This window comes from Hippopotamus amphibius, chromosome 9 (genome assembly GCF_030028045.1).
Source record: "Hippopotamus amphibius kiboko isolate mHipAmp2 chromosome 9, mHipAmp2.hap2, whole genome shotgun sequence".
NCBI lineage: Eukaryota > Metazoa > Chordata > Mammalia > Artiodactyla > Hippopotamidae > Hippopotamus > Hippopotamus amphibius.
Genome location: NC_080194.1, coordinates 5760539 through 5777598, shown reverse-complemented (window position 1 = coordinate 5777598; position 17060 = coordinate 5760539). Strand labels below are relative to the sequence as shown.

General features: G+C 38.7%; 1 pseudogene; it reads right to left on the bottom strand.

The window, feature by feature from the left end:
* Positions 1-2607: 2607 nt before the first annotated feature.
* LOC130860252 (40S ribosomal protein S11-like) lies at positions 2608-3078 on the bottom strand (annotated as a pseudogene).
* Between the last annotated feature and the right edge of the window lie 13982 nt (positions 3079-17060).

The following is a 17060-nucleotide window of genomic DNA, read 5'->3' as shown; positions in this document are numbered from 1 at the left end:
TTACGTTTATATGTTGATATCTGAATTCAATTATAAGGTTTATTGTATTTCCAAATTTATCTCTATTTTTTGATTATGTGAAATGTTTACATGTAGCAAAGGTCAATATAATTATAAAATTCATAGAATTCTAGTCATTATATCTTTTCTTTTAATTTTGTTCACGCTCATCCTCAGGATGTAGCCATTTTCATTTATTACTTTTTATCTATTAAATCAAACTAGCCAAATAATTATTTTTATATTTTTCTTTCCTCTTCTTTTATACAAAAGTTAGCGTATTATATACACTGTTCTAAACCATTCTTTGTTTCCTTTTTCAGTTTAAAATATGGACTATCTCCCTATACTTCATAGAGACCTTCTTTATCCTTTTTGATGGTTGTGTGGTGCTGTCTCGTAAGGGGACCATAGTTTATCCATTAGCCTTGCTAAAGGCATTTGTTCTTACAATCACCACTGAAATGAATGTCTTGTGACTATCTTGTTTCCTACTTATGTGGGTGTATATTCAGGTAACATCATCAGTAGAAGTCCCCAGGAACTCTGAGATAAAGATTAGCATGCAGAAAGTTTATTAGGGACTATTCTTAGTATTCATATCTGGAAGGAAAAGAAAAAGAAAGCAGGATTGAATGGAGGGGGAAGTCAGACTGCATTGCAGTACCAGTTAAGGCCTCGGCCAACCCTACAGGGAGCTCTGGCCCTAGGGTAGTCCTTTCAGGGTTGTCACAAGTTAGGATGAGGGGTCCAGCTTTATACCGCTGAGACTATCGGTAGTTGGAAATGGGATACCCGGCAAAACAGGGTTAGTCAACCTTCCTTACCTGATAACTGAAAGCTGTCAGCCAACAACCTGATAAGCAGTTGGGTGATTACATCAGTCCTAAAAGAGAGATCCATGCAGCCCGACACAGACTCTATCAAAGTTACCCCTGATGACATTTGAATTCACTTGCATCATGTCAGTTCAAGTCTCTGGGTGGGCCTCCTCTGCTGGCAGAAACTCACAAGAGGGAGATTAGTAGGATGGACTGTGGCCCCTGCTGCTGCAACTGGGTCTTGAAGCTACAACTGATTTTCATTATCTTCATCCATTACTACCCATTCTAGTGTCCCCTCACTCAGCTAGCATCGCTGAGGGCCTTGGTGGTTCACCATGTGGAGTGAACAAGACCTTCGTCCCTGAGTAGTCTGTGCTTCTGCTTCCCACGCCATTTGAAAGCACTGACCTCTAAACTTATCCACATATCAACAAAAGTGTACAAGGGGGAACTAAGAGATATCCGAATGGATAATTTGGCTGTCTAACATATTTATTCCTACTTCCATTGTGTGACAGCAGCCCTAACACTGCCTCATGATCCAGATCAATTACCCCTGCCAAGATTGTGATGTTTATTCCCTCCTATTGGTCCCTTGGCAGAAGCAGCCAACAATGCTTGGGTAGCAGTCTTAGCTCAAAGTTAAGTGGATTTCTTGCTGATTGCCTGGGGGAAGTATGTCACTCTCTGGAGACCATAACTTCTAATCTAGAAGAGCACAAAATTGAGAGGATTTGGGTGGCCACAAATTCCCCAACTGAAACATTGGAAATAATGAAAAGGGCAGTCCTTCCTGCCCATACCTATCATTTTTCAAACCAATATTTTCCATCCTTTGGAGACAGCATCATATAATGGATGCTGATATAAGGTACACAGGATGTACCAGAGGATGACACCCCATCTTCACAGGATATTGTCTCCAAGTTGGTGCCTTTGCTGTGCCTTTAACAACTCAGTCTATTACTGTATTAGGCCAACAGCTCCTGAGTAGTGTGGTATATGAGAGGACAAGTGGGCTCTATAGACATACATACACTTTCACACTGCTTTTGCCATAAAGTGGGTCTCTTGATCCTCTATGATATTACATTCTGATACACAAAATATTCTATCAGAACTGAGATAGCAGTTCTCGCAAGCAAATGGGCTGACTCCAGTCATTCCAAAAATGCAGCATGACTGACACCCAAACCCATGTTCTTAGATAGAGACCATGCTATCTTTATTCCCTTACAATTCAGATAAAAGCAGAGGGCCTACGATTATGCCCAAAGGAGATGGAGTTGAAACCATGAGACATATACAGCAAAACAAGGAGCTTGTGTTTCATTCTAAACACGAAGATAGAGATGGGAAGACAGTAGTTCTCATCCCATTCCCATATACAACTATGAATAAGCACAGGTAATATTTACTGAGAGCTTCCTATCAGCCAGTCATTGTTCTAAGTTTTGGGCTTTAATTAACACTTGTAAACGTCTCAACAACTATATGGCTACCCCATTTTAGTGCTGAGCACACTGAGGTACAGAGAGATTAACACACTCAATTCCTTTTGCTAGTAGGAGATGAATCCTGGATTCTAACCTGTGTGGTGTGGCTTCAGGGTTTTTATACTTAAATGCCACACTATGTCACTTTTAAAAATAGGAAAAGAGGAAAAGAAAGACCAGGGGTGTTGGGTTTTTTTGTTTGTTTGGTTTTGGTTTTTGGTTTCTATGTTTGTTTTTACTGGGAAAATAACTTTATTTTGTCTGGGGCAGTGAGCAGGGGTCCAGTCTTAGGACTTCTGGAACTGGTTCTTGGTGCCATCAGCCTGTTGACCTTGAGCATGTTGCAGCCCACCGTCTGGCTCAGGGGCCAGCACTCGCCCACTGTGACAATGTTGCCAATGTGGACATCCCGGAAGCAGGGGGAAAGGTGTACGGACTTGTTTTTGTGGCGCTTCTCGAAGTGGCTGTTCTTTCAGGTGTAGTGGAGGTAGTCTCGGTAGATGACAGTGGTCCTCTGCATCTTCATCTTGGTCACCATGCCAGACAGGATCCGCCCTCAGATACATTACCAGTAAAAGGGCATTTCTGGTCAATATAGATGCCCTTGATGGCCTCCTTGGTGTCTTGAAGCCCAGACAAATGTTCTTTAAGTATCGCGGGAGCTTCTCTTTGACAATTTCTCCAAGCAGGACCCTATTCTTATTTTGAAAGATGATGGGCTGCTTTTGGTAGGCACGCACAGTCTGAATGTCTGTCATCTTCCTGGCCATCTGAAAAAATAAAACCAAGGTGCTTTTTTTTTCTTTTTTTTACAAATTTCCATAACCATTCAAAATCCTGACTGCCCACTGGTCAGTCATATAAACCTCCAGTACCAGCCTATAAGAGAGAATAAGAAAGGGTGTGTTTCTAGCAAAGTGACAAGGACATCAGACTTGGATTTGAGCCAGTTCTGGCTGGGAGACCATACAAACTCTTAGCCCTTTGGGCTTCAGTTTCCCCTGAAGTAGAAATTGAGGGTTTCTCAGGCTCTCAGCTATTTCATGATCAAGAAATAATTATCATGCTGGATTATGTTGAACTACCTGGAATTTGGGAGAATGCGTTCATAGTTTTCCATGTAAAAGGAACCTCAGCTTCTTACGTGACAATATCATTACTGTCACATCTTATCTGGAGAAAACATCAAGGTGAATCTTCTACCCGAGCTCTAGCAGTACTTGTTTGAGTGAAAGATACAAACTTACCCTAGAAGCTAAAACCTGGTGACAGAGGGGCAATCAGCTTGAGTCACAGGGAAGGGACATTCCTCATTTCAAAGCTGAACCAAAGTGCTATGCTCTGTGGCAAGAAGGTGAACTCTAAGGGTCCTGAAAAATTGATGAATCCATCAGCCTGGGGAATTGAAAATCCTGATTGCAAATCAATGACTCGTTCTGGCACCCCCTTGACAGTTGCTGATTTGTTTACTTAAGACAGGTCTTTAATTAGAGAAAGATATGCAGTTATGAGCTGCCTGGTTTCACATTAGAGAGCAAACAGAATGAAACCTAGGTTACCTCTCTCCAACAGAAAGCAGAAGCAAACAAGCCATCGCTGCAAAAATAACCGCCTCTCTCTTTCTTCTGTCACAACACAGACACTTTCTTATTGGTAAGACTATCTAAAGTTAAGTCCCACCCTTCCAACAAGCAATCCACTCCTCAAAGTGATATACTGCATACATCTATTGTCTATGAAAATATCACACACACACAGCCAAGGAGAAGGAAAAAAAAAGCTAGCATATGTATTCATTCAGTCAGTCATTCTACTGAAAAAGAGGCGTTAGTACTTCTCTAGGTATCATATTACACATTGGAAACACAGAAGTGAATGAAGAAGACAGATTTCCTTCCAATGAGAGAGGTTATAATCTAGCAGAGGAAGTGGAAAAACACATCCACAACTACAATAGCAAGTGAAAAATGTACTGATCACTGCAAACACGGTGCTCTTCGAGCACCAGAGGGACATTTTAATGTCATGGGGCAATCAGAGAAAGCTTCTTGGAGGTGGTGTCACAAGATGAGTTTTAAATGGTAGAGAGATTTTAGATGAAGGAGCCAAAGATCATTTCAGGCAGAGAAAGAAGCTTATGAGAAGGTAAAAAGGTCTGCAGAGAAGAGTTCTGCATGTAGTGGGAAGTCAGCCAGGATAACATTTCAGAGTTTGGCAAGTAATATTTTAGTATTCAATTTTTTTTCATTTATTTATTTATTTGTTTATTTATTTATTTATTATATTTTTGGGGGTTACACCAAGTTCAATCATCTGTTTTTATACACATATCCCCTTATCCCCTCCCTCCCTCAACTCCCCCCCCACCCTCCCCGTCCCAGTCCTCTAAGGCATCTTCCATCCTCGAGTTGAACTCCCTTTGTTATACAGCAAATTCCCACTGGCTAACTATTTTACAGTTGGTAGTATATATATGTCTGTGCTACTCTCTTGCTTCGTCTCAGTTTCCCCTTCACCCCCCCAAACCTTGAGTTCTTCAGTCCATTTTCTGCATCTGCGTCCTTGTTCTTGTCTTGTCACTGAGTTCATCGGTACCAATTTTAGATTCCGTATATATGAGTTAGTATACAGTATTTGTCTTTCTCTTTCTGACTTACTTCACTCTGTATGACAGACTCTAGGTCTATCCACCTCATTACCTATAGCTCCATCTCATCCCTTTTTATAGCTGAGTAATATTCCATTGTATATATATGCCACATCTTCTTTATCCATTCATTTGTTGATGGGCATTTAGGTTGCTTCCATGTCCTGGCTATTGTAAATAGTGCTGCAATAAACATTATGGTACATGTTTCTTTTGGGATTATGGTTTTCTTTGGGTATATGCCCAGAAGTGGGATTACTGGATCATATGGTAGTTCTATTTGTAGTTTTTTCAGGAACCTCCAAACTGTTTTCCATAGTGGCTGTACCAACTTACATTCCCACCAACAGTGCAGGAGAGTTCCCTTTTCTCCACACCCTCTCCAACATTTGTGGTTTCCAGATTTTGTGATGATGGTCATTCTGATCGGTGTGAGGTGATACCTCATTGTGGCTTTGACTTGCATTTCTCTGATGATGAGTGATGTTGAGCATCTTTTCACGTGTTTGTTGGCCATCTGTATGTCTTCTTTGGAGAAATGTCTATTTAGGTCTTCTGCCCATTGGTGGATTGGGTTATTTGCTTTTTTGGTATTAAGCTGCATGAGCTGCTTGAATATTTTAGAGATTAATCCTTTGTCCGTTGTTTCATAGGCAACTATTTTTTCCCATTCTGAGGGTTGCCTTCTAGTCTTGTTTATGGTTTCTTTCACTGTGCAAAAGCTTTTAAGTTTCATGAGGTCCCATTTGTTTATTCTCGATTTTATTTCCCTGATTCTAGGAGGTGGGTCAAAAAGGATCTTGCTTTGATGGATGTCATAGAGTGTTCTGCCTATGTTTTCCTCTAGGAGTTTGATAGTGTCTGGCCTTACATGTAGGTCTTTAATCCATTTGGAGTTTATTTTTGTGTATGGTGTTAGGAAGTGTTCTAATTTCATTCTTTTACATGTAGCTGTCCAATTTTCCCAGCACCACTTATTGAAGAGGCTGTCTTTTTTCCATTGTATTTTTGTACCTCCTTTGTCAAAGGTAAGGTACCTATATGTGTTTGGGCTTACCTCTGAGTTCTCTATTTTGTTCCGTTGATCTTCCTTTCTGTTTTTGTGCCAGTACCATACTGTCTTGATGACTGTGGCCTTGTAGTATAGTTTGAAGTCAGGAAGGCTGATTACACCAACTCCATTTATCCTTCTCAAGATTGCTTTGGCTATTCGGGGTCTTTTGCATTTCCATACTAGTATTCAATTTTTTGAGGTGGGCTTTATCAATGTAAAAACAAAGCAGTAAATATATAAGCGGTAGTTTAAAAAAACAAGCAAACTTGCTCTCAGTTCAAACATACATTTACCATGGTGACAACTTTCCTTCTTGAACGTTTAGCCCTCCATCTCAGGACATGAAGACAATGCACAACTAAGAAATGTGTGTGAAAGAGACTTTCATGGGAAAACAATAAGAGGGAAACATAGAGTGTACATTTAACAAACATTTATGCAGTAGTTGTATATTACACACAGTGATAAAAACACATACAGATGAAAACACCCTGATTAAATTAATTACAATACATTCATACTATTTAAAAAGATATAGCTTTTAAAAAGAAGTGTAATTTGTATATATTCTCATGGAAGAAGTTTGATTTGAGTGAATAAAACAGTTTATAAAAATTTTTGTGTACTAGGATGCCATTTTTGTTAAACACAAAGCAACTGTAATACTCTGTGTGTATGTATTTGAGTGGGTTTAGAATATGTGTGTAAAAACATACACAATTGGTTGTTAATGATTATTGTTACTGCTGGAGAAATGGGGGGATGGAAAAGATTGTAGGGACCATACTATTTAAAAAATGTTATACAACTTCTTTTTTTTACAAAATCCTTTTCTGAAATGTTTAAATATAAAAATTACTATTTTGTTATATTATATATACTTTATATGCCATAGCAGAGATTCATGCGTATTTGTTTTACATACGTTTGTATATGGACATGTTATCTATTTATCTATTTATTTTTTAAGTCTTTTAGTTTCCCAGCTGCTTCCAACATATTTCACATAGGCCTGCCTTAGCTTTATTTGTCCCTTGGCCCATGTGATGATTTTTATGGCCACCGTATCTCATCCATTCTCTGGCTGGTTTTATGTGATGTGCTAAGCGCAAGGGTCAACACGTTTATAATAACTGACCACAGTCAACCATGCCCCTGAATCCACCAGTATCCATCCACTTTGGCAGACTGGTTCAGTTAATTCAATGCAGCTATTAGTTCACCACAATCTGCTACTTTATTTCTAGTCCATAGGAATTTGCAACATTTTATACTATAGGAAAGAAAAGATTGACTCTGAAACCTCCTCTGACCATAGCTACCTCTTGGATAAGGCAATTTCCTTCTTTGTGCTGTGTTATCCATAGGGGTAATAAGCAAAAGAGACAATGTATGTTGAGTTACTTTGAGAAAATGATGTTATTTAATATTACATGGACCCTATTTTATAATTTAACATGATACAGGGAGCTTTTAGAGGACAAGGTTATGACTAATGACCCTGGGAATCACTGGCATTCATGTTTTCAAAAAATATTTATTAAGCATTAACCGTGTTTTAAGCACTGATTGAGATGCTGGGGGAAATAACAGTACAAAACTGTAAAGAACTCTGTCCCCCACTGGATCTTACCTCATAATGGAAGGAGACACACCATAAGCAAAATAAAGATATTAAAAGAGCAAAACAATGTGCATTTTAGGATTAATAAAATATAATTCCACATATTTTAAATATCTCTGAAATCAGAATGAATTTTATAGTCAAGGAGAGGTCATAGTTTAATTTTTTTTTTTCTTTTCTTCTAGCACATAGACGATGTTGCATCTCAATACTGATGTCTAAGAGTTAATAATACATGGTGTAGTATGGGGGTAAAAAGCAAGAAAGGGTTACCATTCTGGAAAAGATACATTTAAAAAAGGTGAGAGCTCCCTAGAAATGTAATATTTGGGCAATAACCAAAAGGAGGTGAAAGACCTGGCCATGCAGGTATATGGAGATGATTATTGTGGGTAGATGGAGAAGCAAATGCCAAAGCCCTGAGGCAGTTGTGGCCCATGTATTTGAGGAGCAGCAAGGAGATGAGTGTGGCTGGAGTGGAGGGAGGAAGGGAGGGAGTGGAAAGAATATGGGCTGAGGTTCCAGAGCTGTGGCCTGGGGCCATATCCTGTGGAGACTTACATGTGATCATAGGAACTTCAGCTCGTCTTCTGAGTGAAATGGACTCTATGGAAGGATGTGGATCAAAGGAGTGGCATGGTTGTAATAGAGGTTGAATTCTGATGTGTTTTGAAGGTAGAATTTTCAGGATTTGCCTATAGAGTGAAGGGAAGAATGAGAAAAGGTTGATGGTGGGATCTGGCCAAGGATGATGCCAAAGGTACAAGCCAGTATACCACCCCTGCAGATAGACTGCAGATAAGCAGTATGCAAAGGTATTCATTCCTGAGAGACTCCTTCCTGAGTTTAGAGAAGAGCTGACTTGGTAAAGGGTTTAGTGAGTACCACATGGTGTTTCCTTGCTTAAAGAGAGAGATCCAAGAAGTTGCTAGACTTCAGTAGGAAATGGACATCTAACAGGGTGTTTGAACTTCTGAGGATTTGAACTTCAAGCAAAAAATCTGCATGGACCTGTCCACAGGTCTCCTGAAATACTGATCTCAGGCATTCTCACAAACCCTCGAGGAAGACGGTTCAGCCATGGTTTGCCTGAATCCCTCCTCAGAGTCTTCTGAATGGTAATTATTCGTAAAACATTTAACCAAAACTTTATTAACTCAGTCTTTCCAAATACTTGGATTTTTTTAAATGATTACACTATTAGAAGACATTTCTAATCACAAGACACCGAGACACCAGACATATAATTTTTGAAATCGAGCTACATGCTACTATTTATTGAGTCAGCTCTTCTTCAGGCAGTCTTCTTTAAAGGTATCATCTATAATTCTCACAACCCTTCAAGATAGATGTCATCATACCCATTTTGCAGATGGGGAGACAGAAGACACACAAAAGATACACGAGGACAAGCATGGCATAATATATTTGGCCCTTCAGAGTTGTTTCCACAAGCTATTTCCACATTGGCATCCATGATGCTTATGGACTTTGACAGTGGTCCTGACACCATGGTGTAGTTTCCTGTGTTATCAGGGGGAAAATCCAATCTCATCTAAGGTCTCTTCTATGCTTGGCATTGCACTAGAGTATTTCACAGTGATTTCAGCCAACTATGCTTACCAAAGCAAGGAACAGGCCCTTGCATTTTAGAAAGAGTGGGAACAACTCTGCTTTTTAAAAAGGAAGCCTGGGGTTGATTGATCCTCCAATAAATTTATTATCTAAAAATCCTAATACAAGTTCAGATACATTAGTCAACATTACACAGTATAGCAGAGGACAAGAGCTTTGGCGTGGATAGATCCAGATTCAGACTCTAAATCACATCTCATATTTACAATACACAAAGGATTCAATCTCCTGAGCCCATGTTTTCATCTGTTAATACCTCTCCCGAGAGAAAGCTGTCTTTCAGCAAGGACCAAGTGTAAGGTATGTAATTAACCTAACCTGGTCTATAAAAGGTAGCTAATATTATTAAGGCAGTGTGGTAAAAGCTGTGTGTCTTTGTCCATTCTGACTGCTGTAACAGAATGCCATGGAATGGGTGGTTTATAGAGAGCAAACATTTATCACAGTTCTGGAAGCTAAGTACAAGGTCAAGGTGTCAGCAGATTCAGTGTTTGATGAGGACCCCCTTTCTGGTTCATAGACAGCCCTCTTTTCATTGTCCTCACACAGCAGAAGGAGCAAGCGAATACTCTGGGGTATCTTTTATATGGGCCCCAATTCAAAGCCCTCATGACCTTATCAACTCCCAAAGGTACCATCTCCAAATACTTTCACATGGGGGTGTTGGTTTCAATGTATGAATTTTGAGGAGACAAAAATATTCAGTCCATAGCACTGTTGTATGCAAAATAATGGCACCCCCAAAGATGTCCACAACCTAATCTCTGGAACCTGTGAATACGTTATGTTATATGACAGAGGCAAATTAAGGCTGAAGAGGGAATTAATGTTCTAATGAGCTGGCTTTAAAATATAGCAGATTATTGTAAATTATATGTGTGAACCCAATATAATCACAAGGACCCTTAACAGCGGAAGAGAGACTAAGAAGAGAAAACCAGAGAGATGGCAATATAAGGACTCAGCTTGACATTGCTGTTGTTAGCTGGGAAGGAGAGAGAGGACCAGGAACCAGGGAAAGCAAATGGCCTCTAGAAGCTGGAAAGATTACCTATTAGAGCCCCGAGAAGAGGTTTGAGCCTTGAGAACCCCTGATAACACCTTCATCTCAGCCCAGTGAGACTCAAAGCGAGACTCGCTTCAGATTTCTGACTTCCGGAAGTGTAAGATAATTTATTAGTATTGTTTAATCTACTAAATTGTAATGATTTGTTATAGTAGCAACAGGAAACCAATACAAAAGCTAAGAGCCGGAAGGCTTGAGCTCCAGTTCCTGCTCTGCTGCTGCCAAGTTCTACTGTCTTAGAGAGATTTCCTAACCACTCCATGTCTCATTTTCCTCTTCTGGGTGAAATGGGAATGATAATACCAGCTACCTCATCATCTTCGGGGACAAAAAGCATTAATACACAGCTTAATCATTCAGGGTAGTGTCTGGCTGGTGGCAATTACTTAATGTATATTAGCGATAACCACTTTCTTAGAGACCAGCAATAATGGTCTCGGAGATATGGTTTCTATTCTTTAAATGCTATAAACACGCAATATATAATTTGTAATTAAATGCAATATATAAATATGCTAATGTTTAAGTACTTACATATTGCATGTTATTTGCAAAAGATGCGATATGTAAATGTGTAAACATAAAATTCTGGACATGTCTACATTTCTAAACTATTTGTTGCATAAGCTTGGAGAATGGTTAATAGAGTGTAGAACTCACAGCCAGCATTGAAAATTGAGGTCGTGCTGGTAGGGAGGAAAGAGGCAAGGAAAAACAGTCTTCAGCTGTGATCATGGAAAAGAAAGGCATATATGTAAAGAACTCACAACAACAGCAGATCGGCTGCCATTTTTAACCTAACATTTTATCACTTTTTCCTCTAAAGAACAACCCCGTTGCTTTCAATCCTGGGTGTAGAGCACGCACGTAATTATTTGGCATTTCAAAGAAATAAAATTTAAAAGAGCCACTAAAGTTATCCATCCCTCTTTTCTAAACTCAAAACATCAAAAATAGATGTCCCTGGCATGATAACACACTGAAGTCATTCTGAAAGAAAATTAGAATTTCCTTTCCTCATTTTCCTTTCTTCCCAGTAAGGTTTTCAGCAGATGGGAATATCTATTTAGTTACTTGACATTTAGAAGGATAAATGACTTAAGAGCTTTACAATCCCCTCTCATTGAAGCATATTTGATAACATCTGCCCAACATCTTACACTCACATCAGAGCCAAGATGATTTAACAAGAAGAGAATGGCTAGACTCTAGGAACCCAGGGTTCCATCCCTGGTCCTAATATAAACATAACCTTTGGGTACATAGACCCTATGGTTAATAAAGCTTTTTATTTTGTGGTCAACTTGTGTATTAACACCTTAGCTAGAATGTAATTATTAAGACTAACAAAGAAGTTAGAAATGGAATTTGTAATTATTTTTTCAGGGAGAAAATAATACGGTACATGGGGATAGGGTTGCATTCTAAACTCTAGGAGAAACAAAATCTATTTTACTTTAGATTGTATTAAAGGTCTTATTCTCCTAGAAGAAAAGTTTCTCTACTCATTATTCTTTTTTTAAAAACAAGTTTCCATCTTTACTAGAAATTCTAATTTTTCTTTGATGTAATAAATTACTGTACTTCGCTTATGTTCTTATGTCACTAGTTATCAGTCTTAAATGAAGCACATAAAAATGTATAGTCTGATCTTTCCATTTTATACTGTCATTTTAAAGAAAAGAAAGGGAATATCATCCCTAAGGCATTTATAAAGACTTCTTGGGCAACCTCCAACAGATAACAATTAGCAACCTGCCTCAAAATCACTTGAACAGACAGACAGCGAGCATCTCCGGATTTGGGATTCACATCTAAGTGAAGTAAGTCCATTCAGGCTCTGTATCCTGAGAAACTATGCAAGCAGCCAGAACTGAAGCTATAGTTGCTAAATGAACAAATGGATTAATTCATTTCTTTACAGGGTTCTTCCATTCTATTGGCTTGGCTTATGAGATCAAGGATTTTTCTGGTACTGTATATGTGGTCTCAGTGGAATTTAGTTTTCTAAGTCCCTCTATTACATAAATAATGATAATGAAACATAGAATTCTGAAAATTGAAGGGATATTAAAGGTCATCCTGATTTTCCAATTTGTAGAATGATTTTAGCATTTCAGGGGCCCTCAACAGGTCATCTAGTCAAAAGTTTGACAAAATGCTTCATGAAAGATAGAAATACATTTTAAGCATTGGACTTGAATTAAATGCCAATGGTTCGATTTAGGAAACAATTGAATGTTACATTTCACTTGCTTAAATATATGTGTATGTATAAACTATGTCTATGGAAGAACCTACAGCTAGCTAATTGTCTTTGCTATCTAAACCTTTATCTTGATGAGTGAAACATTTACATAATCTCCTCCAGAGGTTAAAATGAAGGGCAGTGGGCTATTAAAGAAATGGAAAATTTTGATTCAAGGGAAGAAAAAAAATTCTAATATCCAAACTACATGATGATAGAATGATATGTTCTGATGCCATTAATTTAGCTGTGACCTGGTATATTCAATTTAATAATTAAATTTAAAATGATATATTTACTTGGGGTTTTCTTAGTCAATGTCTCTAGAATACAAACTTTAGAAGCATAGGAATTAAATATATGCGACAACAAAATACACTGTTTAGCACTTAGTAGATCATCAATAATTAATTAGTAAAAAAATGAACTAAAAGAGTAACTAAAGAACAACTTGGATATTTTATTACAATAGTCATTCCTGCTGTGAGATACAAGCACAAATAAGAAAACAGACCGAGAACATCAAACGAAGGGGAAGAAAGTCCAAACTGTGGCAGGAAGGCCAGCCTTGTGATGTGTTCGTAAGTTGAGAGGATACAAAGACTTAGGAACAAAATGTACCACATTTTTTTGGCCTAATTTAAATCTGTATCCTCTTACCCTGACAAAATATAATTTTGTTATCTTTAAAAGAGATCCCTTCCAACAAAGTTTTTTTTAAATTGGAGTGTAGTTACTGTACAGTATTACATGTTACAGGTATACAATACAATAATTCATAATTTTTTAAAATTATACTCCATTTATATTCCCTATGTTTTACAGTATATCTTTGTATCTTATTTTAAACCTAACACTTTGTACCTCTTACTCCCCTGTCCCATAATGCCCCTCCCCACTTTCCTCTCCTAGCTGGTAACCACTAGTTTGTTCTCTATAACTGTGCGTCTGCTTCTTTTTTCCAACAAAAAAAAATTTAATGGCCATTTGATGTTTACTAGACAATAAAACCATCCATTCTCTTTTCTTGTAGTAACAGCGTACTGCTTGCTTTGTCTATCACTTTCATCCCACCATTGGATTCAGTTTGGAAGGACCATCGAGTACGGCACACTGCCCATCAATAACTAAGATGTGGGAGGGTGGCCCAAGCTTGGAGAATCACCAGCTCTTTCTCTGAAACTTGTCAGCAGCAATCAAAAAAACTGAAAATACTTGGAGTAGATTCATAGCAGTGGTAGAAACCAAAGACCTGCACAACAATTTCTGCAACTTGGATGCCCAGGGCTCCTCTGGTTCTCAAGCCTTCCTTTATAGTAATCTCCATATCAACCAGAAATTAATTTTCTGCTTATATCAGCCATAGCTAGTTTCTGTTGCTTGCAATCAAGAAATTTTAACGGATGCAGAGTTCAGGTGAGGACTTTAGAATCCCCATATCGAGATTTACATACTTGATCTGTCACTTACTGACTACATGATATTCAGCACATTCCTTACTCTGCCTGAGCCCCAGTTTCCCTATCTGCAAAATGGAGATAAAAGATTTTACCAAATAGAGTTGGTATAGGAATTAAATTAAATGTTGTTTGTGTAGTATCAGGCACTTAGTAAATACTCAGTAAAAGGTTGCAGGCTAATATGAATATAAAAAGTAAAATTATTCTTCCTAGAGGCATTGTAATTCAGGAATAATAAAAGATAAAATTGCTATTCTCAAAGAGATTCTAGTAAGGACCTTTATAAGAAGTGTTAGTCAGGAATTGATACAACATTTCCCAGATTTTAAGATCCACAGATTTTTTTAAAAAACATTTCCTAAACTGGGCATCTGATGGCCAATATCTTCATTTCATCAGTTAGGGTTCCTCTACCCCTTTTTTATTTTCTCTGTTCCAATTTCTTATTAACTGGTGATGCAATTTATAATCAACAGTGTCCTAACCCAGGAATTATGGTAACAGGATGGGTCTGAATCACCCGTGCACAACACATAGTGCAAAGGACCCCATCCATTGCATGTTTCCCCAGCTTTGATTCTCTGACCCAGACTCGTGAAGAAAGCAGACACAGTAATCTGACTAATTACTTGTGCTGACCTCCGCTTGTCTTACAGAGAAACCCAGTTCTGGTTGGTGTTCCAGGGAGCTCTGTGTTCAGCCTTCTGTTGTTGTGACTGCTGTAGCTGAAGCTTGTTTTCTGTTGGGATAGCAGAGAGCTGTTAATTAAAGCACGTGCTTACTGATCTATGGTCTTTCTCTGTGTTTATTGCCGCTACAATCATGATCTTAAAGGGAAGAAGAGAAAAAGGCTCTTCTGCGGGAACTACTTCTGTTCCCTCTATGAGCAATATTAGCATTCACTGAGAGGTATTGATTTTCCTTTGGGGGACAGAGGCGCATGGGTGAATGTTTTCATTTGCCAAGTTGCCTCAGTTTACCAACTTATTAAAAGAACTAAATACTTGCTACTATATCAAAGGGATAAGTCGGATTGATGAATTGTTATAAAAGGCCTGGAGATCCAGGGACAGCAAGGAATAAAAAGACACAGTGCATTGTTTTGTTGGTGTTTTTTGTTAATGTTGACTGAAGGGTATTGAGCCAGCCAAGCACACAGTGTTGTATTGATTTTCAAAGTGAGCACTTAACTGATACATCAACATTAAATCTAAACATAACCCTGTCGTGGGAAATAAAGTATGAGCTCCCTCTTCCAGCCAGGTTTCTTTGATGCAGGGTTATTTGAAGCACGAAGGCCTCTGTCCCATTAGTGTCCACAATCACTCAAGTCTCGTGTTTAAATAGGAGATGCTAGAGTACCAGCAACAGGCCTAGCAATCTTAATAATTTATTTGAGGTTTGCCAGAACTACGTGATGATTTTGAAGCGTGGAGAAGGGAGAAAATGGATGAAATAAATTAAAAGTAGTGGTTTTCGAGTCACACAGAGGTGGGTTCCAAACCTTGACCCAACATTTGTACAAGTTACTGGATATCTTTGAATCTCCATTCCTTACCTATAAAACTGAGATAAGCTTACCAATAACCTTGGACTACTGCAGATTTTAAATGTGTATGTGAGTTAGGTACCTAATTGTTAGTTGGAATGTAATAAATATTTATTCTCTTTCTTCCTTGTTTTAAAAACAGACTAGAAGCTCTTGACTACAGGAGGAAATACTTTCTATAGATTACACGGGGTTAGATGACATTGAAATATAGACAGTTTGGGTTTCACAAGCACAAAAGTCCTTAAACCATCTATACAGAAAACTACAAAGCCCATTCAAATCCACTTTCCTTTTTTCTATAAATTACAAAATTGTAGCCAACATAAGAAGGTTAGATTATTTTTTCGGAGATAATGTCCCAGTACTACTTATTCAGAGGTAATGGATAATTGACTTCATTGAGCCTCAGTACTCAAATGCCGCATGAGTGGTAACAGTGAGCTATAGGTGGAGGGCACTGCATGGAGGAGGGACCATTCAGAGAATGATAATGTAATAAAATATCAGTAATCGATATAAGAAGAGAAAACAGTTCAATGAGGGGGAAAGTAATGTGCTATGTTAGATAGGGGACTGGGAAGAGCTCTCAGGGGATGGGCCTTTTGAAGATACCTGGGGAAAGTGAAGAAGAGAGCCTTGGGGATGCTTGGGGATGGCATTCCTGACGGGGCAAGGAGCAGAGCTGCCTGAGTAAGCACCGGGGGTGGGGGGTGCCAAGGAGTGTGTCTGGGGCGTGGTGCACACGGTGGGGAGGTTGGAGCTGAGACCTGAGAAAGGGTCACAGTAAGTCCACCGGCTTTTGCTCTAAGTATAATGGGCGGGCAGTCACCGGAGGTTGGAGCAGAGGACAGAGGTATATCTGACAACTCTAGGGGTTAGTCATGATTGGTGTTTCAGAAGAACACAGTGAGCAATGTCTCTTTGACCTCATCTCACTTCACAGCAATGACGGGAACGATGTCTATACTGACGAGGTCTGCACATAAAGATGAAAAGGATGAGGGGAACCTATACCTTAGGAAGAAGTAGTCACTCCTTTAAAGCACTTACTCTACCCAAAATAGAAATAGCTTAAAGGAGTGATTAAACACATTGTGTCACTCTTCTCACTATTTATGACACCTTGAAGTGAAGTTTCTAGGACTAGCTTTGAATTTTGGAGTATTTTACTAATAATTTTGTGTTTACCCTTGAGGGCAGACATGGAGCCTTAGTTTTGTATTTCCAGCTCTTATTACAAAACCTGACACTCTAAACAAATGCAATAAATGTTGACTAAATTAATGCCTTGTAAAGACTAATATTTGTACGTACGCTACTTCCAGTTGGCAATTCTATTGCTTCCACATTTATTATCATCTCATTTGATCCTGATGATAATCCTGAGAGGGGGACAGTGACATCTTATGACACCCAGAGATGTGCCCTAAGATGACATGAGATCGCTGAGGCTC